The 5,778-nt window shown below is 39.1% G+C and overlaps 1 long non-coding RNA gene across 1 annotated transcript; it reads left to right on the top strand.

The window, feature by feature from the left end:
- The first annotated feature begins 4,215 nt into the window (after nucleotides 1–4,215).
- On the top strand, nucleotides 4,216–5,542 carry LOC141621459 (uncharacterized). The gene is made up of 3 exons (XR_012532348.1): nucleotides 4,216–4,602; nucleotides 4,698–4,752; nucleotides 4,846–5,542. It is a non-coding gene; the product is annotated as an uncharacterized LOC141621459 (long non-coding RNA).
- The last annotated feature ends 236 nt before the right edge of the window (nucleotides 5,543–5,778 follow it).

Below are 5,778 nucleotides of genomic sequence, written 5' to 3'. Positions count from 1 at the left end.
AAGGGGTTGCGGGTTGGTTTGGGTCTGGGTATGGACAGATCTAGGTCGAGGGTGGTGAGAGGAGTCGAGTGGTGGTTCCGGGTGGTCGTGAGGGTGGCTGTAGGTGGCGGGAAAGGGGAGAGAAAGAGGGATGTCGGGTTGGTTATGGTTGTTGTTGTCGCGGCTGTTATTGCAGTTGTTGCCGCTATTGTGGGTGGTGGATGCCGACATGGTGGCCACCCTTGGACCCACCGTGGTCAGGCCGACACAGTGGTAGTGGTGGCGGCCATAGTGGTGGTGGTTCGTGTAGGTGTGTGGTGTGTGTGTGGTTGTTGCGGGTGGGGTTGTTGGTGTCGGGGGGGGGGGGGGGGGGTTTACGGTAGGGCCGTGGGCTGCTGCTGACCATGGCCACCATGGCTGGTGGTGGTGGCTCAGAGTGGCAGAGGTGGTGGTGGTGGTTTTGAGTTTTGAGTCGGGATTTGTATTGTAAGACAGTGTTATTTAGTTTAGTTAGTCGTATACGTATTTATATAATATATTAGTATATTTATACGTATTAGTATATATATATTAATATATTATACGTATTGGATTAGTATATTTATACGTATTTGTATGATTAGATGAGTATATTTATACATTTTTGTATTATTATCGTATTTTAGGAAATGTGTTTTGTGAGACGGTTTTACGAGACGGACCTAGCTTGTGTGACGGTTTGCTTATGCGGATTTGCTGTGAGGTAGGTTTATCCTACTCAGTTTTCATTGTTGTCTTTATTTATTAAATGAGTCTTTTATCTTTAATTCCATTAAGTGAGTCGTATTGCATGTTGTTGGTCATGACGACTCGAGGAGTCGGGATATTTGAGGAACTGGTATTTGTGACGTATTTTGCATATGTTGTCTGTTATATGTTGTGATTTTACATGTGTTGGAGGATTGTTGTTGTTGATTATTTTGGAGACGGAAGGCGGTTGGGTGACCGTCTTCTGCTTGGATCGCCTTTTGGAGCTTTCCCACTCCAAGAGGGATGTGCACATTAATGACTTGAGTTTGGAGGGACTCGTGTGGTTGAGACACGACGTTTGGCACGGGATCCGGTTGGCTTCCGGACCCGGTACTTCTGGGCGTGTCCCGGTACCTATATGTGGTTATCGGTATGTCTGGGCGTGTACCAGTACCAGTGTGGTTATTGGTATGTCTGGGCGTGTCCCGGTACCGTAGTGGTGATTGTTGATGGTGGTTCATTCATAACATAGTCATGTCGCATGTTCACACTCGAGTCGAGTCACACTTTATTTATTTAATGAAACTGACATTTGTTGTGTCTGTGCATTGTCACCTATCTCTTTTGGGGTGGCCTGTGTCGATCCATATGATATCCTTTGGTCATATGGGGAGCAGGTTATGTTCAGGTTGTTTGGATAGTACGCGGGAGACGAGACGAGCTTGATGATTTCACGAGACGAGTCTAGTTGGTTAGAAGAGTATAGATGTCACGAGTTGTATTTTATTTATTCATTTGTTTACGTTTATGTAATTCATCAAACCTTACATTAATAAAATGTTCTTTGATTGGAGTTTTGAAACACTACCTCAGGAAACCGAGATGGTAATGCTCCAAATATCTTGGCCGGATAGTTGGGGTGTTACATCGAGTCACTAACGTACTCGATCGAGTAGCCCCCACTCGATCAAGTACTCCTCCTACTCGATCGAGTTGCACAAAACAACAACGACTGTTCAACTTAGCCATAAACCCACTCAATCGAGCTGTGCCTACTCGATCGAGTCCACCCCACTCGATCGAGTATCCCCCACTCGATCGAGCCATGGCGACTTTTCTAGCTACCCGTATTCTTTAATAACTTTTTGCAACAAAAATATATATATTTATACATAAAACGCAAACATCCTATTCACATGTTACTATTAAGCCACATTATAAATCATCCATCATGCAACATTATTATCCACAACATATTATCATATGATCTACTTCACCTTTTTCTACCACATCCTCCATTCCTCCATACAACATATCATCCAACATATTCAATAAAACCATAGTAAACACATAGCGATCCCATGACACCCCATAATGACCGGTTCAAAGTTGTAGGGCGAGTTCGCGACTTTAGGACGTCTCCCAAGTCTTTGCATTAGCTCCTAACAACTCCTACCCGGGTTCATTTTAGTTTAACTCCTTAGGTTCATTAGGTTCATTAGTTACATGTTCCAAAATCGTCGCTCTGATACCACTTTGTAACACCCCCATACACCAAGGTGCCTTACCAAGACCACCTAATGCATGAAAGTGCTACCATCTAGGTTACCCGAGGCAATGTATATCAAAAGGACCATAAAAGAACGTACTTTATTAAATAAGTTTAGTGCGATACAAACCAAAATCAAACTGTCAAATGAAATACAACTGTTTCCAAATACCAAAACCAACTAAAAGAAATATAAAGTTCAACAACACAACGAAACACTTTAAGTGACACGTGGTGACTCGATTCCAGCTATCACTCGTGCAATCCTTCTCATACCTGCTCAATAACTGCTCACCATCCCTGAATGGATCACCACAGTTTTTAAAACAATTAAACTGGGTCAGTTACTGATTACACTGTACACTACTACAAAACTCGTTATGGACATCAGTCGATGGATATCAGATTATCTGGAAAACCGATGTACATAACATGCACCTCGGTTGTTTGCAAAAAACTGATGTGCATATAATTATATGTACATCGATTTCGTTAAAAAACACGTGTCCATTATTTCTGATTTTAAAGGACATGTGATATTAATAAAACCCATGTCTATATAAAAGTCATGGACATGGAACATTGCATTTAACCGATGTACATCTAAAGTGAAAATTATAGGCGGCAAAATCATTTACCTCACCGCCTATCACTTATAATTTCGACTAAATACATTCTTCCTCAAATCCTCTCCCTCACTCTCACTCCCAAACCCTAACGCCCAAAACCCCGTACTCACTATCCCTCCGGCTACCACCAGTCTCCTCAACGCCGCCACCACACCAGACGGCCACCCCCAGCCACCTTCTCTCTTCCTCTTCATTTTTCCTTCTTTTCTTCTTCTCTTTTTTCGATCGTTCTGCCTCCGGTCGTCGTCTCATATGTTGTTGATTTCATTTATCATCTCGTGCAGCACAAATATCATGTAACGAGTAAGGTTAGATTTCATTTATCATCTCATATGTTGTTGATTTGAAGGATTGCAAACTTCTATTTTATTTTTGCTTGCTTTTTTAATTGAAAATTAGGTTCCTGATTGATTTTTCATAATTGAGTGAAACCCTCTGGTAGTTTATTTTGTAGTTTATTTGTGTTTTAGAGTTGATTGAAAACGTAAAATAATTGAAAAATTTGCAGTATAGAACCGTGTATGATATTTGTAGTCGAGTAACATAAATTGATGTATTGAAGCTCTTGTCTTTTAGATTGTGTGTTGGTGTTCAATGTTGGTTAATTCAGTGGTCTACAGTACAAGTTACGATTACATGTCACACGGTGGTGAAGCGATTGTCTTTTAGATTGCAGTTTTCTTTACCCGGGTTTCCTAGTATTCCAGGCCACAGTTCACGATTACAGTTGTTAACTACTATCAGTTGAACTGCTCCTGCAATGTTAGAGTACCAATTGTTTTCTTAGTTTCAGTTTACTGATGCTGAATAATTAACATTATGTGCCAATTATTTTTCTAGGTCCACTATCCAGGGCGGAGCTATGAATGATTTAAATGGAATGAATGTAAGTTGCAACTGATTAGCTATGAATACAAATAGTACACCCGACCTTTTTTGTTGCCTTTTCAGTCTATTGCTTGGTTTAGCTAGGCATTTCACATTCATATTGTTGCACTTTGCTTTTGTTTTAGACTTTTATACCTGTTTTTCATCACTGCCCCTTTCCATAGTTCTGTTTTATTTCTTTTCGCTATACAAGGATTTATGATATAGCAGCATCAAACATGGTATTAAATTTCGAATTGATATTTGATCTTGGATTCGATCATTCATGCCAAACACTATTAGATTGTGCGAGCTAGATATCTCTAATGTTTTGTGAAAGGCTCGAGTACATGAGCTGCCAGGCACAAATTAAAGGAATGTCAGAGACAACCAAGATTATTGATGATGATAAGTAAAATTGAGTCCACGATGCTTTGATTACAAATTCAGCAATAAAATTAATATATTAAAAGATTGATGCATTCTAAAATTTGTAGTTGTCTGTTGCTGTGAATGATTTATGAATTGGTCATGTATGGCTTCAATATCACAATAAGTTACTTTGTGCTACATGGTAATAATTTGCAGGCATTGATATAACATACCTGAATGCATTGTCCACCGAGCAGGATAGCCCCGATCCCAATTCCAGTGTTAATAGCAGTTTGGATGGTTATTACAAAATAGAACATCCACCCAGAACCTGTTCATGTTGTTTCATGAAAATATGAAATGACAGCATCACATCAATGGTAAGATCTCACAAAATACCATGAAAGATTTCCCGACAACTTCAAGTTAAGCCGCAAAGCATTAACAGAGTAACACACTACTACAATACTAATTCAGGTATCGTAACTACTAATTCTATTGAAAAGTTAACCTTATCGGATAGACAAATGTATTCCTTTATTTTTCCAGCTGCTTGTAGTACAAGAAAATAGTGGCAGGTTACGAGGAACTGGTATCTGGAAGGTCTCTACTGGTGTTGTTGACGAGGTAAAGTGCTAAAGGTCTTTATGCCACTAAATTCGATGTCGTATAAGACTATAAGGCATGCTGTTAATCTCTGTTGGATGGATGAACATTCAGGGAGAGGATATATGTGTGGCACCAGTAAGAGAAGTTAAAGAAGAGACGGGAGTAAGTGCATTCAGGTAATGTTTATACCTTTTTCAAGAACTTTTACATATTGCATCGTTACTATGTTCCAGGCTTTTGAACTTTTACATTCAGTGTGCTAGTAGAGATAGATACGAGCTCATTTGAGCTGCACCGTGGATGTGCTTGAGATGCGATTGGACAACCAGACTCAAGCTCGTCGACCTTTAAAATTGAAGCTCAGGAGGTTGTGTTTTTGCCTAGATAAAGAGAATTGACAGAATTGTAATTTGAAACATATCCGTATAAGTTCGATCCTAGTTCATTTGGATTATTATTCATTAAAAACTTCTATGAAGGTGGACATACGATGCTATAAAGTATAGATTAGGACAGACGAGTGTCCAAGAGGCAGAAAGGTAGTTTTTTTTTTACTAACTAACGATTTTGCAGTATAGATTAGGACATGCATACGATGCTCCTCGACTTTTCTGCTCCTCACATTCAGGTGAGTGTATTACTAGTAGTTGTGATACTTAAAATACAGTAATGTATGTGTCTCATTAGTTATATAGGATCTTCTATGTTGATATTTTGTTTTCTCGTTAACTTTGTTGTGTTGAACCAGATTCTCTTGGTAATATGCCCAATGGGAGATGAGCAAATCCGAGGCTGCCCAGTAGTCTTTTCTCTTCGGCCTTTTTTTTTAAACAATTAGTCAGTTTATATATCGGTTTATATTTTTGTATAGGTTAGTCATCTAAGTAAATTTGACACATTATGCAGATGAATTTTTTTTTGTAATTGGCTTTGGATAACCGATTGATTGAATACAGATATTTTTTGTTGATTATGGAATCATTTTGCATTGTCATCATGTGTACGACTAATATGGGCAACCGCGTAATATTTTTTTTTTATAAA

The sequence above is a fragment of the Silene latifolia genome, chromosome X, assembly GCF_048544455.1.
Source record: "Silene latifolia isolate original U9 population chromosome X, ASM4854445v1, whole genome shotgun sequence".
Classification (NCBI taxonomy): Eukaryota; Viridiplantae; Streptophyta; class Magnoliopsida; order Caryophyllales; family Caryophyllaceae; genus Silene; species Silene latifolia.
This window is presented reverse-complemented; position numbering and strand designations above follow the sequence as displayed.